The 25,424-nt window shown below is 53.0% G+C and overlaps 1 protein-coding gene across 3 annotated transcripts in view; it reads left to right on the top strand.

Moving 5' to 3' along the window:
• Nucleotides 1-25,424, top strand: part of SAMD11 (sterile alpha motif domain containing 11) — a 250,070-nt gene that overhangs the window by 6,397 nt on the left and 218,249 nt on the right. The window contains exon 1 of one of the 3 annotated variants that reach the window (XM_053280814.1): nucleotides 19,454-19,471. The exons of the other annotated variants lie outside the window; for them this stretch is intronic. The gene's annotated coding sequence lies outside the window, so the exon portion shown is untranslated. Of the gene's footprint in view, nucleotides 1-19,453; nucleotides 19,472-25,424 lie in introns of those variants that run through there. 3 annotated transcript variants of the gene reach the window in all.

Here is a 25,424-nt window from a genome sequence, read left to right as displayed (position 1 = left end):
GGGGTGATTTTCCTCACTGCCAAGTAAGCACTAGTAGCCTCAGTGTATCTAGAGCTATGGGGAAAGGCCTCTAACAGAAATCATTTTAGAATCTCAACACGGAAAAACTGGTAGGGCCAAAAGCTAGCTTGTCTCCCAGGACTGCACCGGGCGTCTCTAGTCTGGCTTGGGGAAACTAAGCCTGTTCAAAACACACACACACACACACACACACACGGAATTTGGTTTCCAGTTGTTTTCATAGCCGTGAATCGTGGGACTTTGGCATACTCTGCAGATTTCAGCCAATACCATTTGCGGCACTGTAACTTCAGTATCGTCAATTGCTCACTTGCACTCAAGCTCCAGACTTCTGGTCTTGGTCACCAAGCATCTTGTTTGCCCCACAATCCCTACTTTTGACCACTAGAGGGCACTGCTGCCTATCTTTTTTCTTGCTGGTCTGTGAGTCTTGCCCTGAGAATCAAAGATTTAACCAGAGCTGGTTCTCCTGGGGAGTCACAAGCCATTTTAAGCGGGCAGGCCAAATAATCTTGCATTCCTTGGCTAGAGAAACTCCAGTCTTCCCACTTGCAGCAGAGGGGCAGATTAGAGGTGATTGTGCTTCTCTAAGCTCTTGGGGAACTCCCCTCCCTCCTCCCTCTGCTCGTACACAACTAGCTTTCACTTTCTTGGAGGGGTGTAGGGTTGCCAACATTTCATTGCCAGAATGAGGGACACAAGTCTGTGGGGGCTTCCTGGGGAGGGGGGACGGCTGGGAGGTGTATGCAGTGGTAACCAAGAGCCTGAGTATCATTGATGTCTATGTAATTGAATTATATGCTATTGAATAAATGAGGGACGAATGCTGTCCCTATAGGGACCAAAGTTTCATCCCTGTAATGTGGGACATCCTGTATAATGAGGGACAGTTGGCAATCCTAGGTGGTAGGACTGTGGTGGTAATATGGGTATCTGAGCAAATGGGGGACATAAATAAGCGATAATAAAAGAGGTGCTCTTTGGGTCATCGTGTCCCCTAGTTGCTTGCAACTAGAGTTGAAAGAAACTCTTGGGGGAGAGAGGAATTTGTTTTGCAGAGGACAGGACACCACTTTTTAAGATGGCCGGTGGGGGGAGGAAAATCACTTTGGCGAGGAGTTCAGTAAACTGTGTGTGGAGGGGAGTTTTCAAATGCTTAGAGGGGATCTGTACTCCTGGTTTCAGCACTAGATTAGAGCCAGCGTGGTGTAGTGGTTAGAGTGCTGGACTAGGACTGGGGAGACCCGAGTTCAAATCCCCATTCAGCCTCATGATCCTTGCTGGGTGACTCTGGGCCAGTCACTTCTCTCTCGGCCAAACCTACTTCACAGGGTTGTTGTGGAAGAGAAACTTAAGTATGCCGTACACCACACTGGGCTCCTTGGAGGAAGAGCAGGATATAAATGTAAAATAATAATAATAATCGATCTTCTGCAGTTTGTCAAATTGTTGGCTGCTTCATTTAGTGCAGGGGGTTCTCAAATTCTGGTCCCCAGTGTCAATGGACTGCCACTAGAATCACACACACACCGCCACAATGTCAAAGGCCATTGTGTTGGGCAGTTATGGGAATTGTGGACTTTCAGTATCTGGGGACCAAGAACCCCTGATTTAGTGTGCGGATGAAGCCTTAATTCTTCCTTTGGGCAGTAGGGGGAGCTCATGCTGCACCTCAGTTCTCCAAGGAGTGCCAGAGGAGAGGAGAGGAGAGGAGAGGAGAGATGTGTCTATGTGATACTGCAGAGCAAAAAACCGGGCTGAACTTTGAGGCAGCAACTTGAAAGGTAGCAGCGCCAGGCGAAGACACACAAGGGCTCCTGTTACTGACTTACCTGCTGTGAAATTGCTTTTCTCGGGGCTGCTATGGAAGAGCTCACACGGAGCTGCCTCATCCTGAACTGAACCCTTGGTCCATCTAGGGCAGTATTCTCTGCTGTTCCGACTGATAGCTGCTCTCCAGGTTCCAGAGAGGTGTTTTCGCCCCTGCCTACCCATCCACCTGCCAACCTTTTCCCTGAAGGAAGTTGAGCCCAGGGCCTTCTGCATGCCCAGGAGATGCTCTCCCTTAGAGAAATGGCCCCTTCCCAGCTGAACTTGTTGTGTTCTCTTTGGGGAGGAGAGCTGGTCTTGCGATAGCAAGCATGAATTGTCTCCTTTGCTAAGCAGGGCCTGTCCTGGTTTGCATTTGGGTGGGAGACCACATGTGAGTGCTGTAAGATATTCCCCAGAGGGGACGGTGCCATAGCTCAGTGAAAGAACATCTGTACGCTTTCCCAGGTTCAGTCCCTCTTGCAGCATCTCCAGGTAGGGCTGGGGAAAGACTCCTGCCTGAAACCTTGGAGAGCCGCTGCCAGTCAGTGCAGACAATACTGAACTAGAAGGAGCAAGGGTCTGACTCAGCCTACAGCTGCTGCTTGTGTTCATGTGTCTTTGCAGGAGAGAGTGCTGTTGCACAGGTACAAGGAGCAGCCCAAGTATTGTGGCACCTGAAGCAAGAAGTCAAATGCTGTGGGGCCGGCCCCCTTTCAAGTCTGACCCTTGCAAGCGTTGAAAGTGACAAGGAGGTGGGAAGGGTGCCAGCAGCAGCCTCCTCTCTTGCTACTTATATACAGAACCTTTTTATTTTAAAATGTTGTTTTTTAATTTTAGCGTTGTTGTTATTACTAGTAGTATAACCTACCTTTCTATGTGCCCCCTTTCCAGATAACAGATAGGAACTGATAGCAAGGAAGCAGGGCCGACCCTAGGTTTTTGGCACCCTAGGCAAAGCTTGATTTTCTCACACACACACACACACACACACACACCCCAGGCCGAGAAGATTCGGAAAGGGAGAAGCACCAAGTCCAATGAGAGGAGAGGAGGAATCTTGCACACCTCTGGGGTAAACTTCATTGGTGGCCCAAAGCATTTCGGCAAGGCCTCTGTCAAGGGGCTCTTGTTCCACTATCTCTCAGGGCCAGTAACAAAGTTCCTCCCAGAGGCATGGGAGGTTTCTCCTGTTCTCTCGTTGGGCACCAGGTCCAGCTATTGCCGAGCACCGTTCTCCTTCCTGGAGCTGCTTATTACAGTGGCTCCGAAAGCAAAGCCAGAGCATATTCAGTCTGGTGTGCGCTCTCATCTTGTGTCCATCCTCTACCAGTCTTGCTTTCTGTCTCTGGGTGGGTGGCTGAAAAAGACGCAGAGCCACCGTGCGCCTCTCTCCATGTATTGGGCTACCCACATGCAACCGAAGGAGGTGGCAGGGTGGGAATCGGTTTTCTTTCATACCTTTCAGCCCTCTGTACCTGGCATTGTTCCATCCTCTGCTCAAGGCACCCAGGTCTGCTCAGCTGACCTCCTTTTACCCCATTCCCATTCAGAGCAGTAGACCCCCGCCCCCAACCCTTCCTTGTCCGGTTATGACATGACCTCTCACGATCTAGGCGCCTGGGCACAGAGTTCAAGGCAGCTGTGTCTGCTTCACAGTTTCCAGCCACGGCTGGTTGGAGGCAGCCAGGGAAGCTGCCAAGTCACCAGCGGGGGGTGGGTGGGTGGAATTCCATGCTGGGTGTTGATCAGAACAAGGCTTTGGTTTACCCTCAATGCGCTGCGATGAGCGGAAGTTGTCTGGTCACTTCTGGCTGTCAACAGGAGCTGGAATCCACGTCTATGCATGGCGGCCTTCTCGATGACATGTATGCGGCGTCGCCCTTGTGCCTTAGCCAAGAAGGGCTGCACCAAGAGGCGAGCAAACTGCTGGTTGAGACCACAGAAGCCTTAAAACTTGGTTGGGAAATTTTGCTTCCCTGTGTCATCTATAGATCCTGCAGGGCGCTTGATTACATGCTGCAATAGTGTCACCACCGTCCGTTCAGTGTGCTTCTGTACTGCCTGTGTTTCAACGTCACAGTCCCTGTGCTGTCAGCAAGGTGCCATTCACATTTCCGATGCCTTCTTTTGGGTTTTATCCTTGCATGTTAGTCTTACAATGTTGCATGTGCATCACGAAAAACGAAAAAAGCAAGCAAGCTGTATTTTCCTCTTGCAGGAGGGTTGTTGTGCAAGCTGTTTACATTTTCGAAACTATCCTCCCAAGCCGAAGCATTTTACTGCTAAACAGCGTGTAATCTGGAAAGTGCTGAAGTGTCTCAATCCAGATCAATACCACCACCACTCTAAAGCCCTGAGCCATTTTTGGAAGGGCGGTATAGACATCGAATAAATAATAATAATAATTAATATGTTCAGCAGTGCGACTTTTTTGCTGTAAGCTTTCCCCTCTAGGGTATGGGAAGGTTAACCCCCTTCCCTTGTGACTGACTTCATTCCTAACCCCCTCCACAGTTGCCTTTTTACAAGGGAAAAGATGTCACGGAGCTTGCACTGCACTGCTGAAAGCTGTGAATGGGTGGATTTCTCTGTAGGGAAATGCACAGGGCCCTTTCCCCAGAGCTCAAGGCATTGCAGAGAAAAGGCTTATTCTGTGCTGGTGCTCCCAAGATGGAATTTCCTCCCCAGGAAGAGCTTCTTGGCACCTTCATTGTTATCCTTCAGGCACCAGGCAAAGTGTGTCCTGTTTACTCAAGTCTTTGATGTGCACATCATTCTATCATTGGTCTATCTTCTGCTGATTCATAAGCTTCTCCTTTTATTGGTATAGAATGGAAATACTCCCCCCCCCCGAACCTTCTTGCTGTCTTCTGTTCTGATTATACTGATGTGTTTCAGAAGTGGTTAACAGCCTTGAAATGCCAAACTGAAGAAGACGGACATCATGCACTTCAAAAATTATTGATTATATATAGCCATCTAGGTGTGCATGGTGCTTTGCAGAAAATGAGATGAGAGGGCCCTGCTCCAAGGGGCTTACAATCAGTGGGAACAGGGATTCCCAGAGGTGGTTGACCACGACTCCCATCTTCCCCAGCTGCAATGGTCTTTGGCCAATGCAGGTGCTCTTCCCAGAACGGCCCCCTCCCCTGAGGGGAAGATCTCCCAGTGCCTTCAGATGTGGTCTCCCATGCGAAAGCAAAACAGGGCAGGCCCTGCTTAACCAAACCTCATGTTTAAAAACTCGTGCTGTTCAAACAAGTTGGAACACCCAGCCAATCCACAAGCCTGCCTGTTTTTGTTTTTGTGTCCTCCCTTGGTCTCGAACTTGTTGTTAGGTTTGAAACTTGCTAGTCTCTGAAGGACTTTCCCAGCAGGGAGAGGGGGCAGTAATAGTTTCCTCCTTCAGGCCCTACATTTAATGAGCCACCGACTTCCACCCGGTTTCTGTGGCCATCTCCTGCGGTGGCGGCTGGCCCTCGGCTGATGGCACCCACCACCAAGCAGCCCACCACCACGGTCTCGGCTTGGCTTACCCAGGTGCAAATCCGCGGATGTCAGCCAAGACTCCCCCTCAGACGCCGGGCTCAGCAGTCAGACTTGAGGCTTGAGCAGAAGCCAGGACTGCCACCCCGTGGCCCCTCCGCCAACCTGGGTGGCCCCCCGAGATTCCTTGAGAGGGCACTGCCACTCTCAATGTTTCCTTCCCCACCATTTGTGTCTGCACTGGTAAGACCAGAAGAGGCCACAGGGCCTCTTTCCAGAAGGCAGTGGAGATTCCGGCTTGTCTAATTTAAACCAACTCCTCTGTGGAAGTTTAAGGAGAGGAAAGTATCTTTGGAGATGGAGTCCACAGGGCCATAAATTGGGGAGAGGCAAGTGCTACCCAGGTCCAGGAGTGGGCGCTCTCCCCATCCTGTTCTCCTCCCGCCCGCCCCCCCGTCTTTTCTCCTGTCCAGGCTAAATGTACTCGGTCCCTTCAACGTTTCCTTGTCCGACTTCTTTTCCAGTTCCCTGGCCGCCTGTGTGGCCCCCTCCTCCTCTGGACCTGCCCCAGCCTCCAGCGCTCGCGCTGGGCGGTGAACAGGAGAATGCTGCTCTGGATGCAGGTGGCTTAAGTTTGATTTAGGGGTTCTGTCTCTCACAGGGATGCAGGTTTAATTCCTGCTCTTTACTGGTTCCTGGAACTTGAGAGAAGCCTGTGCTAGCCTCATTTCATTCGCAAGAGCACCATTAAAACCAGACCTCTAGTGGCTTTACCTTGGCCTCACAGTTGGGTGTCAGCCATTCCCTCCATTTGGAAGGAAAGTGATGTGTGTCACAGCAAGAAAGAGAGAAGTTCTGTCATGCACTGGGAAGAGTCTGCATCACTGGTAGGAAGCCAGTAGCCTATGCACCAGACGCAGCCCATTCCTGTCTGTTGTAATCGTTTATACCGGGCCGGAGGAAGCTTCCCAGCTGGAGTACAACTCCCATCATCCCCAGCCATGACTGGGGTTAAGAACATAGGATGCTGCTATATACTGAGTCAGACTAGCTCAGTATTGCCTACACGGACTGGCAGCAGCCCTCCACGGTTTCAGGCAGGAGTTTCTCCCAGCCCTCCCTGGAGATGCTGCCAGGGGTTGAACCTGGGACCATCTGCATGCAGAGCAGATGCTCCGCCACTGAGCAACAGCCCCACCCACTATGGAGATCATTTCACAGCGCTCAAACGTAGTCACCCATCCAAATACAAACCAAGGTGGGCCCTGCTTAGCAAAAGGGACCATTCATGCTCACTACCACAAGACTCTCAGGTTTATATCCTGTTTCTCCTATGTTAGTGTAAGTGAAAACGGGTTATTGGCAAACTGAATTCTGCTCTAATTAGTTGCTTCTTCCTGTACTTTTGCAGAACACACACACACACACACACACACACACACATTGGGAAAGCGTGTATAATGTATGCCAGACCCAGCCTGTTTCATTACCCTCCAAAAAAGATGGCACCTGGGTTGTCCTTCCCATCTGTGGTAATGCAAGTCTTAGCGGAATTTCCCTGAAATCTGCCGTTTTCCCTCCTGAAGTGATTTTAATCGTAATTTTGAAAAACAGCAAACCACGAGAGAGAGGGAGAGAGAAAATGCTACCATTTATTTCCATGGAAACTGCCACGAGGGCGAAGGGATGGCACAGCGAAAGCCACTTTGCCGTTAAAACCTCCCATAAAATCATTTGTAACGTATCGTCTGCAATTAGGCAATTTTTCTCTTGCCCTGCCCAGACACAGCCTGTCTCCTCTTGATATATTTATTTAATGCCGTTTTTTTTCTTCTCCCCTCATTTCTTTCCCTTCCCCATCACAGACATGTGGGTTTCCAAACCCAGCAGAAGGCGCTTCTTCGACCATACTGTCTGACCTTCTGGGTAACACGGACCACAGAGTTGTCACTCTCTCAGCTTCCCGCATTTCACGCGTTGTCATTCTCGGCTGAATGAGAGCATTGTCTCTGAGGGGGAGGCTCAGACTCCCTGTTTGGAAAGGGGCTGCTTGATGAGGAACATAGGAAGCTGCCTTAGACTGAGTCAGACCCTTGTTCCATCCAGCTCAGTATTGCATTGTCTGCACTGAAAGGTTTCAGGCAAGAATCCCTCCTTGCCCTACCCAGAAATGCTGCCAGAGGATGGACCTGGGACCTTCTGCATTAAAGCAGATGCTCTAATCTATTTCTTTATCATATATGTATCTACCGCTGAGCAACAGCCCTATTCCCCTAAGGGCAGTATCTTACAGCGCTCACATGTAGTCTCTCACCCAATTGCAAACCTAGCAAAGCGGACAATTCATGATTGCTACCACAAGACCAGCTCTCTTCCCCAGGAATTGGGGGACGTTGCTCTAAAGCTTTATGTCCCAACTTTTGCTGGGGCACACACTAGTGTCCCACAGGAATTATATTAATGACATGAAAACAGCCCTGCTGGGTCAGGCCCCAGGGCCATCTAGTCCAGCATCCTGTTTCCCACAGCAGCCCACCAGTTGCCTCTGGGAAGCCCACAAGTGGGAGGTGAAGACGTGCCCCCTCTCCTGACACTGTGTCTCCCTTGCAATGTCCCCTGGTTTTGGGAGGCCTCCTGCCTCTGAGTCTGGAAGTAGCCTGTAGCCATCAAGACTAGTAGCCGTTGATTGACTTGTCCTTCACAAAATTTGTCTGAGCCCCTTTTAAAGGCTCCTGGAAAGCAAGAACAGACATCCACAAAAGAGTGTGACTGTAGTCTCTCTGCAATAGTCACCTTATCTCAGGTTCTGTCTCTTGGTCATCCTAGAGTGTGACAAAAAGACACAGTCCAACAACTGACTTCTTTATGCCTGTGAAATGCTAATGGCGGGAGGATCACCTTAAGTGGCGCAGCAGGAAAATGCTTGACTAACAAGCAGAAGGTTGCTGGTTCAAATCCCCGCTGGTATGTTTCCCAGACCTATATTGGGCAGCAGCGATATAGAAAGATGTTGAAAGGTAGAATCTCATACTGTGCGGGAGGCAGCAATGGTAAACCAAAAAAGAAAACCACAGGGCTCTGTGGGCACAAGGAGTTGAAATCGACTTGATGGCACCCTTTACCTTTACCTTTATGATGAGAGAGGAGCATGAAGGGGAAGAGTCTTCATACCTCAGGTGGGCACAATCCATCATTGTGCTCATGGCACCTAGCCGTACTCTCTTGCTTTTATGGGAGCCATTTAGAACTGAGTCCGGCCCAAACAGCATAGTCCCTGTCTTTGGTTTCATGGTCACCCTGAAGGCTGCATAGAAGTGCACCTGGAGAAAGGTGTGGATTTTTGTTTGTTTGTTTGTTTTGCTGCTGGGGGTGGTGGTTCTCTGCTTTCTCCCACCTTCACTCCTCTCCTGATGCACCAAATTCTCCCCTCACTCTTCCAATGGACTGTTTATTCTCCAGGGGCCTGGTATTATTATGTAATTAAAAATTTTGTTCAATGCTTTATTCTTTTTAAAGCTCTCTTTTTGCCTTTTTGTGTGTGTTTACACTTTGGAATTTGTACTCACAAGGAGGTGACAAGTGGCTTCATGACTGGCAACGGTCCATCCAGTCTGCCTGTGCACAGCCCGGCTCTGAGGGGGATGAAGCCAGCTTAGTGGTTGACACAGGAGTTGGCCAATCAGTACTATGCAAGTCTATTGTCCTTTTAAATGGGTGGTGGAGAGGGTCTGGGTCTCCCTCAGCCCGACACAGAGTGCAAAGACTCTGCCTGTGTTGTGTTGCATTTTCACAGCTGATTCACTGCTGACACTTTGTATGCCTGTACACCTCTGAGGTGCACCACAATCCTGGGGAAACAGGCTTTTCTTTGTAAAGAGAGGTAGACATCGATAACTAGCATGTCATAACTAATGCATAGGTCAAGCCGCATGTCACCACCAACACCACTACACACTCCTTTTCGGTAGCTATGGTCTGGTTATAAGAAATGAAGAGCCCTGCTGAATCAGTCTGGAGACCCATTTTGCTGAGCATCCTGTTTCCCAGAGTGGCCAAATAGTTGTCCCTAGGAAGCCCACAAGCAGAAGATAGAGGCAACAGCTTTTGCTGGTGATTGACAGAGACTGAGGGATTGCGGGGTTCTGCCTCATATAACAGCTGCTCAACAGTCTGCCTCACGCAGCGATGATGGGCACGGCTTCACTTTCGCGCAGAGGCTGGAGGGCCACCAGCCAGTAATGCTGCAGCCGACTCCTGCACAGAACAGTGGGGTCAGACTAGAAGACCTCCAAGGGCCCTTCCAATTCTACGACTCTTTCAGGGTTTCTTTTTGGTGCCGTCTAATATATGCTCCTGTCACTCTATAAAGAGCAAGGTGTATAGCAGATCCTGTCCTCGCTTCTCTTTGGGTTGTGCTAGCATCTCTGCTTTCCCTCCCAGAATTGTTCCTTGATCTGGCCCATCAAAGCACCTGCTTTCCTCCTTGCTTCCTATTCCCCCCCCCTCCAGACGGTGCACATGTCTTCAGTTGCTTTTCTCTCTCCTGTGGGGGCCATCTGCAGATTCACCCTGAGAAGAAGAAAAATTCAAAGGCCATATTTCTGGCTTGGAAAACATCTTGACAATATCAAAGGCGAAGACATGACTTTGAAATCAACAAGGTGAAACCTGGTGCCCATAGCCAGCTCTCTTTGAGTCTGTCAAAGTGGGGGGAGAGGGGGGGAAATACACACACACACACACACACACACACACACATATATATATATATATATATGAGAGAGAGAATGTATGTATAAAAACCCAAGCGCAGCCTCTGTCCTTTAAGATGCTCCTTTGGCCAGTCTTAATGTTGTCTCTTTTCTGCAGAATGCAATATTAATTCCCATTTGGCTGTGGTTGAACTTATGAGCTTAAGCCGTGTCTGAGTGAGCGACGTGACCTTTGGGTGACGCAACATTGATTCCTGAAGGCCCGGCGGACATGTGTGCTGGGCTGCTGCATTTGCGTGTCTGCGCTCGTGAAGGGACACACAATCTAATTAGCGATGATTGGGGAAGGAGCTGGCTCGTTAAGGATCAGGAAGCAATAAATAGAAAATTGCAGAGAGAAAGAGGGAGGCGTGAGGGAGACGGGAAGCACGAACAAGCCTCTCTGAAGGCTGCTGCTTCTTCTTTTTTTAAAGAACACTTTGGAAAGTAGCTACTGCACAGAAGAGACTGTCAAAAAGAAATACCTTTCCTTGTAGAGCACCTGCTTTGCACACAGGAGGTCCCACAGAAGGACAATCCCTGCCTTAGCTCCACCAGGCACAGCGGGGAAAGATGGCTGCGTAAGAACTGAGCTAGATAGGTTTATAATCTCATAAGCATCGGAACCTACTTTCTACCAAGTCAGACCTCTGGTCTGTCTACCTTAGGACGAGGCTCCTTCAAACAATGATCACCAGGGCAAGGCAAAGGCCTTAGCTCAGTTTCAAAGCTCTGCCCGCCCCCATTTGGTGAGGAGAGCTGGTCTTGTGGCAGCAGGCATGAATTGTCCCCTTTGCTAAGCAGGATCTGCCTTGGTTTGCATTTGAATGGGAGACTACCTGTGTGAGCACGGTAAAAATGCCCAGCCTACTGTCTGCACTGTCTGGAAGCAGTTCTCCAGGGTTTCCGACAGAGAAGTGTCTTCTTCCCCAACCCCACCTGGAGATATCGCCAGCGGCCATTTCTGGGACCTTCTCCATGCAAAGCAGGTGCTCTGCTCTCTGTCCCTGAACAACAGCTCCTCCCCTCCGACGGCTCCTGCTTTCACTCTGCGAATTAAATTGCAGTTTTCTGTTTCTGCTGTCCTTGCTTAAAGTATATGTAGTCCCTATAGGGTGCAAGGTCCTGTACTGAGCGGAGAAATGGCTCTTTGACTCCTCCCAGAACGGCAAAAATCAACGCTATTGGACTGGGGAGGGAAAACCGGGCGCAGCTCCTTATTCTTATAACTACCGAACAAAACGATAATTTGCACCAAGACAAGCTGGAGCAACTGTGTGGTTTTGCTTGATCTGCATAGATTGGCTTAATTTTTTCCTTCTGTGCGTGGTGTGGAAGGGCCAAGTGGTATGCATAATACTGAAGCAAACTGCTGAATTTATTACTATTATTTAATATACTTTCCCACCCTGATATTCCCCTCAAGAGATGGAGCCGCTCTGGGAAGAGCAGAAGGCTCCAAGTTCCCTCCCTAGCATTTCCAAGACAGGGCTGAGAGAGATTCCTGCCTGCAACCTTGGAGAAGCCGCTGCCAGTCTGTGAAGACAATTCTGAGCTAGATAGACCAAGGGTCTGACTCAGCATATGGCAGCTTGTCTGTCCAGCTCAGGATAGTGTGCAAGGTCTCTCCTCCCTGTTATCATCACAACGACCCGGGGGGGTAGGCTAGGCTGAGAGGTGGTGACTGGCCAAATGCTGCAGACAGTGGGTCTCAGTGCAAGCACGTAGGAGAATTACTCATGCTCAGCGGAGGCTGTCCCTTGTGTCCCTGCATGAATCATCTGGGGGGGGCACATCCAGAACGGTGACACATACAGAAATGTAGCTGGCAGACTCCACTTACGGATGATCCGGATGTCCATGGATGTGGCTGCAGCTCAGTAGTGAAGCACCTGCTTTGTATGCAAATCATCCATCTTTATTTCGGTCTTTGACAAGCATAAGGCAACCAGAACATAGAAACTGTAAGGACTATAAATCAGCTATTACAGCATAAAACCATGTCAAACTGAAAAGGTTATAATGGTTACTGAGGACTATAGGAATAAGCTATAGCATTTGCTTTTGATTTGTATGCAGAACTAGGTCCCAGATTCGATCCCTGGCAGCACCTCCAAGTAGGACTGGGAAAGACCCCCGCCTGAAACCTTGGAGCAGCTGCTGCCAGTCAGTGTAGGCAGGACTGAGCAGGATGGACCAAGATCTGTCTCGGTCTAAGGCAGCCTCCTATGTTTTTGTGTTCCTCCTACACTCGAGAAGTAAATCTTTCTCAAATGGAGTGGTGGCCCAAGCTTGATTTTATGTTAGAAGAGTCAATGGCAAATAGGGCTTTGGGTAGGGGGGAAGAAGATCTGGCTCAGGGCCACGGTGGGGATGGAGGCAAACACTCCGTCCCCTCCACCTCGGTCCCAATCCAGATGGGGGCCTGGTGAGGCTACTGTCTGCGTCTAGCAACAGACACACAGGCTAATCAGCATTTTGTCTCATTTGGCCCTCAGCTACCATCGGTTTAGGAAACTTCACTGTGGGCTTGAGCTGGGATTCTGGGAAGGAAGTGAAGGGGGGGTTGGATTTTCTCTTTCCCCCCCATCCCCCCCCCCCTTTCTTTCTTTTTTGAAGGGAGGGGAGTAGCCCTGCCAGAGCATCTGACCTGCCAGGCAACCGGCTGGCTCTCCAATTGTTGGCCTGACGGAAGCAGGACAGAAGTTCAATATTACCACTGGCTGAGCCGCGGGATAATGAGGGCACAGACAGCCGAGGCTGGGCTCATTAGCCATTCCGCTGCCCAATTAGGCTGGGAGCTAATTGCTCATTAACGAGGCCATACCTGCCGAGGCAGCTGGGCCTCTCTAGAAGCCTGCAACCAGACACATTTGCGGGCGGGGCGGGGACGCGGCGAGGAGGGCCTGAGTGCGAGGAGGCTCCGCGCTGTTGCTGAGAAGCGCCGTTTGTTTCTGCTCCTGCTGCCGCCACCGCGGCTCCCTGGGGACGGCGGTTCGATGCCTGGCTCCAACCACGCCTGAGCGGCGCACATCAATTAGCCCAGAGCTGCCATGGCTCCGGTGGAGGCTTCCTCTCCGCCGCTGCTGCTGCTGGCGTCCTGAACCCCCCTGCAGGCAATTTGGAGAGGGAAGGGGGAAGCAGTGAAGCAAGAGGCAGCGAGGGAGGCTGGGGCCATGGAGCAGGCGAGGAGCCAGGCCTGGGTGCCTGGCTGCCTCCTCGCACAGCCCTGCGGCATCTGCGCGGGGAGGGAGAGGGATTCTGACAGGCAGGGCAACATCCTGCAGTGCCAAGGGAAGGGGACGCGTCAGCAATGGGCTGCCAGGAGCAGACCCCAGGACGGAGCGAATCCTGAAGCAGGGGCGCTCCTGGGGGGGGCCCATGGGGCACGGGGCCCCCCTGAATGGCTCAGAGCCCGAATCTCATCTGCCACCCTCCCTCCTCCATGACCTCTTCCAGGAAGGAAATGCAGCCGTGGAGGCACCTGCACAGAGCCGGGAAGAGAGCTCCTGGCCTCACCGAGCTCTCAGCCGCTTCTGCCTTCATATGTGCTGTATTATAATTGAACATGTGCAATTATTCTTGGCAGGGAGGGCGTGACTGAGTTTAATTCTCAAAAGTGGGGGCTGTGGGCCTGGGGCCAAGATCTTGTAAGTCTCTAGCCAGGCTCCTGGTTCCAGGAGAGGAATTTCAGGGAGCACAAATAGTCGCACCAGAGACCTTCGGAGGGAGCTGTCCAAAAAAAGGGTCCTATATAACTTGAGAGTCCCTCAAGTGGGGTGGTTAGTATGTCTGGCTTGGAGTGATTCAGTTTCAGATCCAGATTCGGTTTCCCACTCCCACTATCAGACAACTGGAAATCAGCTGTGAGCTCTCTCTCTCTCTTTCTCTGCCTTATCTCCCTCACAGGGTTGTTGTGAGGATGTGAGATGGAAGGGAGCCAGCGCCAGCTCCAGGGGACGGTGCATCTAAGCATGGGACAGGGCGGGCCCCAGATCCCAAAAGCACCACGGCTCCCACGGCAGCATCTGCATTTGGGGCACCCAGGCAGGTAGAGGCTGCTTGCACAAATGCCCGGCATGCCTTTGCCCAGCACTAGCCCAAGAGTGCCCCAAATCCCAGCCCTGGCGGAGAGTCCTGAGAGCCACATGACTAAAGCTTGAGCCTCCAGCCTATCTGGGAGCTCTTGCAATGCAAACTGCGGCTCAGTTATTACTGAATGCCCTTGAGTCATGATTTGGCCACCTGTTCTGGCTGTTGTGCAATCCTCCCCAACCCCCAGGAGGCCCCTCACCACAAAACGGTTGTGCGATGGGCCTGCATGGGTGGAATCCTCCACACCCTGCAGAAGATTCTGGGCTAGGTTCAGGGGCACAGAGATGCTTGGCTCATGGGAGTCCTCAACGGTGACCTCACCTGGGACTGTGACCCCGAATACACCCAATGCTCTCCTGTGGCTCAAGAAGCCAGCCACGGTTAACCAAACCATGGTGTTGCCGCCGTGGCTCAGTGGGAGAGCTGAGGCCATCGGCTGAGGGAGCTGCATCCTCACAACCCAAAGGAACGATAGTTTGGCTGTGTCCGGACACACACCCACCCCCCATGTGCAATGTGCAAGTGTGCCCGCCATCTGTATATGGGCTGGGTCCAACTTCTGCCCTACCTGGCCCCATGTCCACCCTTGTCAGGGGTCCTCTGTGACCCCCCCCCCAGCCCCTCTCCCCACCCCTTCGGCTTCTTAAGCAAGGCCCTTTCCCTCCATGCAGATCTGCTCCCCTCCTCCCCTGCCTCCTCCGCCCCGGGGGTTTCCCCGCATCTGGCTCGGGGTGGGGCAGGGCCCTGTTGAGACGCATCTCCTCTTGCCGCGCTTCATGATTGTGTCAACCGTAGGTTACGCTTTGCTGGAGGCACCGCCAAGCCTGCGAAAGGCCAAGAGGGGTCCCCGGGTCCCCAGCCCCCCCCCCCCACGCTTCCTCCTCCTCCGCGCTTCTTTTCTTCCCTCCCTCGGCTGGAACAAGAGAAAGCAAAGCCCTATTGATTGGCGGCTTGCCCCAGAGCGAAACCCTTGCGGCGCTCACAGTCCTTGGACGTCTGCCAAGGCCTATCCCGGGGGTGGCGGCAGCAGGGGGAGGGAGGGAGGCGGCAGGGGTGGGCAGGGGATGTTGGGAGCGCTTTGAAAATTAAATCTCTCAAGAGCTCACAAGCCTGTTACTTGACCTTGGGTTAAACTCGGCGGAAGAGCAGCGGGAGTGGTGGTGGCGGCGGCGGCGGTCGCCGCCGCCGCCGCCCCCCAGTGGCCTCACGTAACTACCAGGCAGCAGGGTACAAAGACCTGCAGAGGGGAAGGGAGGCAGGGGGGTGGGGGCAGCAGCTGCTCATGCAGATTAGCATCAGGCAGCCTGGCCAGTCTCTTGCCCCCCCCACCCCCACCCCCACCGCCAGCTTCTTCAAGCTCGCAACACACACACACATTTTGTGCAGCCTCCGAATTCCCTGGGCCCTGCTGTGCAAGGATCCCGGGCAGCAAGTCCATGGAGAGCATCTCTGTGGATTCAGCCAGGAGGCCACGCCTGACCTGGCACAGCCACAGGGGCAGGCGCACAGCTTCCTCCTTGCAGAGGGCGGAAAACAGATCCCTGGCACTGCAGTCTTGCCAGTCAGAGCTGGAAAGTAGCACTTGTGAAGCAAACGTGTGTATGCCCAGTTGGGTGCCGGGTCCTCCATGCGGTGGTGTCTGAGAAGGCTTCTGCTCAGGGGGCTTTTTTGAAGCAGGAGCTGTCCACCTTTGCAAACCCAGTTTTAATGTCCATGCACATCGGTGTCTCTCTCTTTCTCTACTACAGCTATACAAACATAGGAAGCTGCCTTATACCAAGTCAGACCATTGGCCCATCTTCGCTCAGGATTGTCTAACCTGCCTGGCAGCGGCTTGTCCTGTTTGCCCCAAGGACCATCTCTCAGCAGAGTGTCCTTGTTACATCTCTGCTTGATTTGCAGTCTTGGCTTTTGCCTTCACGGAGGTGGCTCATTCTGCTGCCTTTCTGGAGCAGTGGGTGGGACTGGGATCATTAATTCATGCCCTGGGCAGAGAATCAGCAGGCGTTGCCCTCAACGGGAGGAGGCTCCCCAGAGCATCTCTGTCTGAGTTGCTGTGCTGAATACATCCATGCAGTCAGGAGGCACAGCCAGAACACTGACTCTCATGGAAGCATAAGACCTGGGTTCCTCCCCGGAAGCAAGGGTGATTCTTACTTCTACACACTCTCTTTCCCTTCACCGGAAAATCCGAGGAGATTCGGTGCTGCACCATTAGAAAGGACTTCTGGCAAAGGGGCCTCTGTCTGTCCCCGTTGTCCTTCCGCATCTCCCACTGTGCATCTCGGATGCTCCGGCTGACAGAGGGGGCGGGCGGGGTGGCGAGATACAGGCCTCATTCTTCTGCGCTAGGGAGGAGACTCCTCTGTCTGCATTCGGCCCCAGTCACATGCCGCCTTCTGGATCTGGGCTGGTTATTTTTGTCTCCCGCCCCCAGCCCGAGCGCCTGGGAGTATCGGAGCTTTCCTGTCGCGTCTTCTCTCCCCCCCTTTCCTCCCGCCACCCTGTCCGCCTTTCCCTGCCGCAGGAGGAAAAGCCATCCCAGCCAGATGGAGCAGCCAAGCCCACCCTCTCAGGTCCAGCCAGGGTGGTTTCTAATTAGGACTCGACGCCGATTATCCCCTGACAGCTGACTTGAGGTATCCAGGCAGCCCCAGAGGCGCAGAGAGGAATGTGGAGAGCCTTGGTGTGCGCCCCCCCACCCCTTCCGTTCCCTCTTCCCAAGCCTGCCATGCTGCTCAGCAGTGCCATATTGCGGGAACAACGCCGCCGCTGCCATCCCACCTGCCAAGCGCGTCTCCCGGGGCAGTGGGTGGTGGTTGTGAATGAGCCCGAGGGAGGAAACAGCAGGGCCCCACACAGGACCAGGCACACACTCCTCTGGCACAGGCTCCTGATGTCAAGGCTCTTCTCAGAGATCAGCAGCATGGAGACAGAGGAAGCTGCCTTCTACCCTTGGTCTACCTAGCTCAGGATTGTCTGCTCTGACTGGCAGCAGCTCCTCCAAGGTTGCAGGCAGGGGTCTTTCCCAGCCCTCCCTGGAGATGCTGCCAGGGACTGAACTTGGGCCCTTCTGCATGCAAAGCAGATGCTCTGCCGCTGAGCTGCAGCCCCATCCCCTAAGAGGAATATCTGACAGTGCTCACATGTAGTCACCCATCCAAACACAAACCAGGGCAGACCCTGCTTAGCAAAAGGGACAATTCACACTCGCCGCCACAAGACCAGCTCCCCTCCCCAAGGACTCCTTAACGAGAAGTTGCCGAGAATGCATGCTGCCAGCCTGTCATTTTCGAACATTGCCTCTGCCCCAGGCTCCTTAAGAGAGCTTGCATCAAGCTGTGGTTTCCTCCCCCATCTTACAGGGTTATAAGGAAGGGGTGATTAAGATCGCGTGCGGGATGTTAGACTCTCTAGAGCACCAGGCCTTAACCAGCGGGTTGGCTGGCTGGGGGGCCCAATCTGAGCCTAGGTGGGTTTCGTGTTGTGGTCAGATGTGGGTGAATTCAGCATCCTCCTGTGCTGCAGGCCTGTATTAGGAGCCCTGCCAGAAGCCATACAGAACCCTGCTGTGGAAGCAGAGCGCCTGGGTGAGTCATCCTAGTTCCAACAGCCAGCCAAGGCCGCCCCATTGCCATCTCCATCTCTTTATTTGTTTCCTTTTGTTTCACAGAAAAACCCCAAAGAGGCCAGGAGCCACCAAGTGCAAATAAGGACAGGGCGCCTTCACTTTTAATAGTCTTGCAGGCGGCAGCGGAAGCTTGTTATTATGCAGGGAGTGGGGAAGCTGGCCTTGACAAGATCATTCCCTCTTCTGCAAATATATGGGGAGCCCTCCCTCCCCCTCCCCTGCACAGGGCCACCCCTAGAGGCAAAATCATGGACATCTGGCATCAAGCAGTTGTTAGAGGCGGGGTCCCACCACAGCGTAGGCTGCAGGCCAGGGTTGGTCCTGTGTTTGAAGAAGGGTGTCGATGACAGCTCTAATCTAAGCGCCAGTGAACCTTTCTCCCAGTGCACAGTTGACCTGCAGAACTCGCTGCCACATGATAAAGGCATGGACTCTACCTTAGATGGCCTGAAAAGGGGATTAGATACATCCACAGAGGAAAGGAGGCCTGCCAGGGATATCAGCTGTAAATGCGAAACATTTCAGCCCCTGCACAACGCCTTGCCATTGATAGTTCCCAAATAGTTCCCAATTGTCCCAGACAGCGGTTTCTGTTTGCCAGAACCAAGCCCGTTGGGGGCCCACTGACATGGGAAGGTCCCTCTCCCTCCTGAGAGCACCTTGCCCAGGTCTCCTCAAATATCTGGGTTGTGCTGCATCCCTCCTGCAGGATGGCGGTCGCAGCTCAGGGTTAGAGCACCTGCTTTGCATGCAGAAGGTTCCCATTTGGATGGGCGACTACATGTGGGTGCTGTTGTCTGCTGTAAGATATCCCCCTTAGGAGATGGGGGTGATAGCTTAGAGGCAGAGCGTCTGCCTGGCATGCAGAAGGCCCCAGGTGGTTCAATCCCTGGCAGCAGCATCTCCAGGGAGGGCTGGGAAAGACCCCCACCTGAAACCTTGGAGGAGCTGCTGCCAGTTTGTGCAGGCAATACTGAGCTAGATGGACCAAGGGTCTGACTCACGGCAGCTTCTTCTCTTGAATTCCGATGCCAGGATCTTGCGGATCTGTGGGTGTCAAATTCACCCGGGCACCAGCCTCCAAGCATCCCCCAGCCTGGCTGATACATAATCCTCTTCTCCTTGGGGGCTTCCACCCCCCCTTCTTTATTTCTGCATTGTCCCTTGCTGAATGCCTTACAATGTGTGCTATTCTTCTCTGCCCTCCAAAGCCCTGAGACCTTTGCAAGGTCTCTCTTGGTGGGGGGGGGGCATCACCCATCCCGGGTCAGCCATGAATAGGCCCTGCTGCAGGGGTCAGAGTGGAGAGCAGCGGATGCCTCCCAGGCTGCTGGGGCCCCCACAGAACTTGACCTCTCCCCCCACCCCACTCCGCCGGCCTTTCCCCTTCTCTCATCCCCCCCCCACCGCTGCCGCCCAATGTCCACACACACACACACACACACACACACACACACACACACACACACACACAGAGGCTCTCTCCTGCCAAGCCTGGGGGAAGTGAGTCAGTGCTGGGAAGGGTGAGGAAGGGGGTGGCGGGGCGGCTGGGGGGGGGGGTGTGTGTTCCTCCAGCAGGATTGCTCAGCAGCCTCCCGGAAGGGCCTAGAGCCGTGGCCAGACTGTGTTTGAGGAAGAATCTGGCCCACCACGGTGGTTCCTGTTCGCCTCCCCAGTGAGTAATTCCCTGCAGCTGTCGCCCTGCCTGGCAACTCCGCTGCTGCTCATGTGCTTCTGATTAGCTTGAGAAAACAAGCATCGCCGCCATCCCCGAGAGCTTGGAAGGAGAGCGAGCACCAGCCAGGCAGGGCAGGAGGGATTCTGGCTCCTCCTCGGGGAGAGGGGGAAACGACGGGAGAGCTGCTGGGTGTCACGCTGAGCTAAGGCGGGGCGAAGCGACCGTGAAAGGCTGTGCTCCTGAGCCATGTGCAGAGAGCGCCTCTGCTCCTGTCTCTAACAGCACAGTGAGGTATCTAGCACTGCAGGCAGACTGCTGGGGAAATGCAAGTGAAGAGCAGAACTAGGAACATGAGCCTGATACCGAGTCAGGCCCTTGGGCCATCTAGCTCCTGGCAGCGGCTTCTCCAGGGTTGCAGGCAGGAGTCTCAGTCTCAGCCCGATCTTGGAGATGCTGCCAGGGAGGGAACTTGGAACCTTCTGCTCTTCCCAGAGCGGCTCCATCCCCTGAGGGGAATATCACATTTCAATATCAAATATTGGTGCTCACACATCAAGTCTCCCATTCATATGCAACCAGAGTGGACCCTGCTTAGCTAAGGGGACAAGTCTCCCCCACTGTGGCCACCCACTAACTGGTACTGAGAGATACTGTCTCTGAACCTCCATCATGGATTATAGTAGCCCTGGCCTTCTAACTAGAGACATCTAATCTACTTTTTCACACAGCACATTGTTGATCTGTGGAATTCTCTGCCACAGCTTGGGTGGCTTTAAGCAGGCAGGGCTTAGACGGATCCATGGAGGACAGGGCTATTGGTGGCTACTAGTCTTGATGGCTCCAGGCTAACTCCATGTTCCTAGGCAGGATGCCTCTGAAGGAATACCAGTTTCAGGGGAGCAACAGCAGGAGAGGGGGCACGCCTTCGTCTCCTGGTCGTGGGGTTTCCCAGAAGCACTTCATGGGCCAATGTCTGGAACAGTGTGCTGGATTAGCTCGTCCTTGGACCTGATCCAGCACAACTGCTCTTATGCTCCTAACCCCCTTCTGAAGCCACCTAGCAATCAGCCATGACCACCTCTTCGGGTTCCTGCGACCGAGTTCAGAGGTCTTCCCAGCCCTACCTGGAGACGCTGTCGGAGTTGAACCTGCCACTTTCTGCATGCAAAGCAGAGGCTCTACCCCTGAAATACGGGCCCTTCCCGGATCCGGTGCCTCGGGCTCATCTGGGGTTGGAACTCAGCACTTCTTGAACCCAGAACAAGACACATTTCCCCGAACCAAGAATCCTGAACTGAAAAGTCTGCTGGTGGGTGGGGGAGGAGAGAAGGAACCCTCTAGACTCCAAATTAATCTGAGAATGGTTTTTAGCCTTCAGAGCTGGAGAGGTGCTTAACGGTCATGACTACAACAGAAATGCAAATGTAGCCTATTCATTTTAAAAAGCATCTTCTGTGTGTGTGCGTCCCAGTCCCCCCTCCCACCATAGTCCTCCTGCTGGCTGAGTTTCTTGTTCGACAGGCGGGGAGGGGAGGGAGGGGACGACTTTGCCTTCTGCCTGAGCCAAAAATAATCAGCCAGCTCCAGAGAGGCAGAAGGGACTGGGAACTGAGGGGCAGAGTGTGGGTCAGGTGGGTGTTTTTCCGTAGCTAGAGTGGAGGCGCTGCAGAGAGCCGGGCACGTGCCTTGTTCCCCGCCACTGTTTTGTTGTTTGGAAACTCACAACCACTTCCAAGGGCAGACGCATCAGGTCTCCAGTCCGACAGAGAAGGCCCACGAGATGGCTTCTCTCTGGCTGGCAGGGAGGACCCACTCCTGGGTTTATTTTTCGGTCTGTACAGGGCTTCTCCCCCCCGCCTGCATGCACAGAACACATGTGTGGCGTACTAGTCTTCTGCATCAGTCTGCAAAGCATTGAGTAAGGAAATCTAAACCAGTCGTCATGGGCCATAGTGGTTTGTGCCTGTGGTGGGCTGGCGCTTAGGACCAAGTTGCCAGACCTCCAGCCTCAGAGGCAGGATGCTTCTGAGTACCAGTTGCAGGGGAGTCACAGCAGGAGAGAGAGCTTGCCCTCAACTCCTGCCTGTGGCTTCCAGCGGCATCTGGTGGGCTACTGTGTGAAACAGGATGCTGGACTAGATGGGCTTCCTTGGGCCTGATCCAGCAGGGCTGCTCTTATGTCCTTATGTTCTTACCTCTGTTCTCCACAGCAGCTGCTCCTGCCTTTTGGCTGGACTAGGAGTTTAAAAAAAAAAAAAGCAGATGGCAAGGTCAGAAGTCTGTAATGAGAACCATGGAGTGATTTATTTTTAAAAGACGGTTTCTTTAGGTCCTTGGGCCTTGTTTATTTGGTGGCATCGCACACAAATTGTTGATGTTTGCTTTGCACAATCAAGGGTTGTTGAGAGAGCTTTTTCTTTCGTTGTCTGCACCCTGCAGAGTGAGCAGATAAGACAGCTCTTGGCTTGCACCCAGGTGACTGGGGGGCAGTAGGATTGTGTTTTATTTGCACTCCACTGAGTGAATGGGGAAGAAGAAGATGCACAAGGCTGATCAGAGGTTTGATGCTCATGTATTGCTCAGGACTGCTTGGATGAGTAAGTCAGATGTGAGAAGTGGTGTCAAAGGTCAAGCGATCTGTCCTGCTTTCAAGATAAAAAATCTAAGCAGCCCCATTAACAGCTTCACCAGGGGCTCAGGACCCTCCTGCCGTGACTGCTGACCTATGGGAAGGGCCAGCTCCTCCACTGGACATTCACACAGGCCCCCAGTTCTTGGCTGCGCAATGCCAGAATATAGCACTTCTCGGCCGCTTGTGTGTGTATGTGTGTGAAAATCAAGCTTTAGGGTGCCAAAAGCCTAGGGTCGGACCTGCTGACAGGAAGGGGTCGTGTCTGCTTTCTTGCTATCAATTCCTATCAGTCATCTGGAAGGGGTGCACCTAGAAAAGTAGGGTTATGCTACTAGTAACAACAACAACAACAATGCTGACGTTAAAAACCCACATTTTAAAATTCAGGTGCCGGTTTGTGGCAGCCAGGCAGAGCAATCTGGGGAAAGAACTGCCTCTCTGACGTGTGTGGGCTGAAAGCCTCCAGTCCGTTCCTGCCAGGCAATGGCAGAGGTTTTGGCACGCAGGAGCGGAGAGGAGCTGACTATCTTCTCCATGTCACCCGTCACCCGCCTCGAATGAGCGGGCTGGGGGGGGAGGCGTGTAGGAGGTGTTTAGAATTCTCCCCAGTTTCCACTCGGTGGGGATGCCAGACCCCAAACCCAGCAGCAGTTCTGGCCCCTGCCGCACACAACGCCCCGCCGGCGGCCCCAAGTTCTGCCAGAGCGCAATCTGCCCGGCCGGCCGCGCGGCTGTCTCATTCTGGTTTGCCCTCCTGGCCAGCCAAAGCCGAGGGCAGCAGGAAGCGGATCAGCCCTGCGTTTTCCTCCCAGATGGGTTTGCCATGCAGCTGCCAACTGGCTCCGCCGTGTGTACATAGATGTGTGTGCAAGCTGTCTCCGACGCGCTCCAACCGCTCCTCTGTAATCATGGCTTCCTTTTTAACTTTGTGGCACACACGGAGCGTCTCTGGACCCACATCTTGAGCTAAAAACAGGAGCCTCCCCAGGCAGGGAAGGGAGCCAGGGGGCTTGTTGGAAGGCAGCACAGCAGCCAGATGGTGGTGGAGGAAAGAGGGGAAGGGAAGAGACGGCGGAGGCGCTGCTGCTGCTGCACTTCCCACATGGGTTTTTGCTGCTGCTGCTGCTGCTTCTCCACATGCCTTCTGTGGCAGGGAAGGGAAGGCCCCAGTGGTGGAGACCTCCTGCTTTTATCTTGGTTTTTATCTCTGCGAGAGGGAGCTCCCTAGGGATCCTGAACAGCATTTCAAAAGATGCCGTTTGATCCACTGTGAAGCCCCCAGCACTGACAATCAAATGTGGCGCCTGGGCCGTTTCCTCTTTGCAGCTAAAAGTAGTTTGGAAGGGGGCAACTTCCGCAGGGTGGCCAACATTTCATTGCCAGAATGAGGGACACAGGTTTGGGGGGCTGGCTGGGGGGTGGCAGTGGGGGGCGGGGGGCGGGGCGGAGTTGTATGCAGTGGTAATCAAGAGCCTGAGTATCATTGATGTATATGTAATGGCATTATATGCTATTGAATAATGCCAGCATTGTTGTTATTTAGAACATACTGAAGTTATACCACTTTCCCACCAAAAACTTCTCAAAATAAGAAGCCACCAAAACGAGGGACAAATGCTGTCCCTATAGGGACCAAAATTTCATCCCTGAAATGAGGGACACCCTGCGTAGTGAGGGACAGTTGGCAACCCTTTGGGACCATGATGCAGGGGGTTCCTAATGCCCCCACCCAACCCAACCCCAGTTGCTTTTTGGAAAAGAAAAAGGTGTGAAAAGCTCCAGTCTGGGGTTGCCATGTCACCTGTAGTTTGGGGAGAGGGAGAGAGGGGAGGAGTGTTTCCTATTTGGGAAATGTTTTCTGCCTGAAACCCTTTGGGGAATGTGGTGGGTGGGTCATTTTAATGTGTGAGAAATGAACAAACGAAAACCAATGACAAGTTTTTGAGATGTGCCAGCCGTGGGCTGGGGCGCTGCCACATTTGAACCCTTTCCTTCTGGCAGTTTCCAGCCTCCCGCAATGGCCTTGGGCTCTGGGGTGGAAACTTGCCTGTACATGTCAGCAGCACAACTCCTGCGCTCCCCAAATTCCTTCTTGATCACAATGGTTGAAAAACCATTCGGGAAAAATAAGGAACAGCCCTTGGTCTATCTAGCACAGTCTCATCTGCACCAACTGACAGCAGAGCTCTCCAAGGTTTCAGGCAGGAGTCTTTCCCAGCCCTCCCTGAAGAAGATGCTGCCAGCCGGGATGGAACCTGGGACCTTTTGCTTGCAAAGCGGATATTCTTCCAAGGAGCTATAGATCCTCCCCTAAAGGGACTGCTTCATACCTAGTCCAACTAGTTTCATCTAGCCCAGTATTCACCAGGAACATAGGAAGCTGCCTCAGACCCTTGCTCCATCTAGTTCCATATTGTCTACATACACTGACTGGCAGCAGCTCTCCAGGGTTTCAGGCAGGGCTCCTTCCCAGTCCTTCCTGGAGGTGCTGTCAGAGGCTAAACCTGGGACCTTTGATATGCAAGCAGATGCGCTTCCATTGAGCAATGGCCCCATCCCCTCAGGGGAATATCTTACAGCAGACCGCACTCACATCTTCTCTCCCATCCTAATGCAAACCAAGGCAAACCCTGCTTAGCAAAGGGGACCATTCATGCTCACTACCGCAAGACTGGCCCACCATCCCTTAAAGACGCCTTGCACTGGCTCCGTCAGAATTCTCAGGGAGAAGCCTCCAAGATGTGGGGGACAAGAATGGAAAGGGAGTGGTTGGGATGGTCCTAACACTGGCCAAACCTCAGGGGAGGGGTTTGCAACCCATCAGCATGCAACCCCCCCCATCCCCCCACCCACCACGTTCAATGCATTGCTATAAACCAATGTGCCATCTCTAGGCACTAACAGAGGCTCCTAAGTTTTCTGCAAAGCTGACGTGGGAAGCAGAGCCCACACGCTTTGAAAGTGGGAGGGTGGCAGGCCAGCCATCTTCCAAAATATGGAACACCTCATAAAGCCGGGTAGGTAAGGCCAGGCAATGCCAGCCATGGCTCCAAAGGCACAGCAGGGCCCTGCCGTACGATGGTGCGCCAGGCCCAGGGAATCAAAATGCCAGCTAATGAGCTTTTTAATTAGCCGCCATTTTCAGGCGAGGTCTTTAAAAGCCCCAATAAATAAGTGAATTAAAGATTTAAAGAGCTGGATGCGATCAATGAGGGGTCAGTGCCCGAAAATGTTAACGTGCCAAAGCAGAGAGAGAGAGAGAGAGAGCGTGGATGCTGCAAAGCAGTGTTGGCCCTTTAAGCCAGGATCAAGCAGGCC

Source organism: Hemicordylus capensis, chromosome 16 (assembly GCF_027244095.1).
Source record: "Hemicordylus capensis ecotype Gifberg chromosome 16, rHemCap1.1.pri, whole genome shotgun sequence".
NCBI lineage: Eukaryota > Metazoa > Chordata > Lepidosauria > Squamata > Cordylidae > Hemicordylus > Hemicordylus capensis.
The sequence above is the reverse complement of the archived record's forward strand: the minus strand, read 5'-3'. Positions and strand labels throughout refer to the sequence as shown.